At 38.3% G+C, this 457-nt stretch overlaps 1 protein-coding gene across 1 annotated transcript in view; it reads right to left on the bottom strand.

The window, feature by feature from the left end:
- LOC107618548 (eukaryotic translation initiation factor 6-2) overlaps positions 1-175 on the bottom strand; it is a gene marked incomplete in the record, with an annotated part of 4,756 nt that extends 4,581 nt beyond the window's left edge. The window contains 1 exon segment of the mRNA XM_016320636.2: positions 1-175.

Consider the following 457-nt stretch of genomic DNA (forward strand, 5'->3'; position numbering starts at 1 on the left):
GCGACGCGAGGAGAAGAGGATCGGCAACAGCGGGACTGGGGCGCTGGCTGCTCCTGCTGCTAGGGTTCCGTTTGAGAGAGAAGAGAAAAGAGGGGGCGGGGTTTATGATTAGTGATGATATTTTTTAGAACTATGATTTAAACACAGCTTCCACGGTAGCGGCTTTCTGATTAGTCATGATATTTTTATTTTTCCTTGTCATGCACGCATTAGTATAGTTGGTGTAGGCCCCAAAATCCATTGTCAAGCAGTGCTAGCTCATAGTAGTGGTGGCAAAGCTAGTAACCCGTCTCGCTCTATCAAGGCCGTTGGGCTCAAAAGTCAGAATACTAGTCTATTTTATTGTATGGTGACTCGGTAGACTTAGTCTGCTTAATTTTTTTCAAAAAAATTAATAAAATTAATTAAAAAATAATAATAAAAAATTTAAATAAAAATAATTAAGTTATAATATAAT

The sequence above is a fragment of the Arachis ipaensis genome, chromosome B09 (assembly GCF_000816755.2).
Source record: "Arachis ipaensis cultivar K30076 chromosome B09, Araip1.1, whole genome shotgun sequence".
Taxonomy (NCBI): Eukaryota; Viridiplantae; Streptophyta; class Magnoliopsida; order Fabales; family Fabaceae; genus Arachis; species Arachis ipaensis.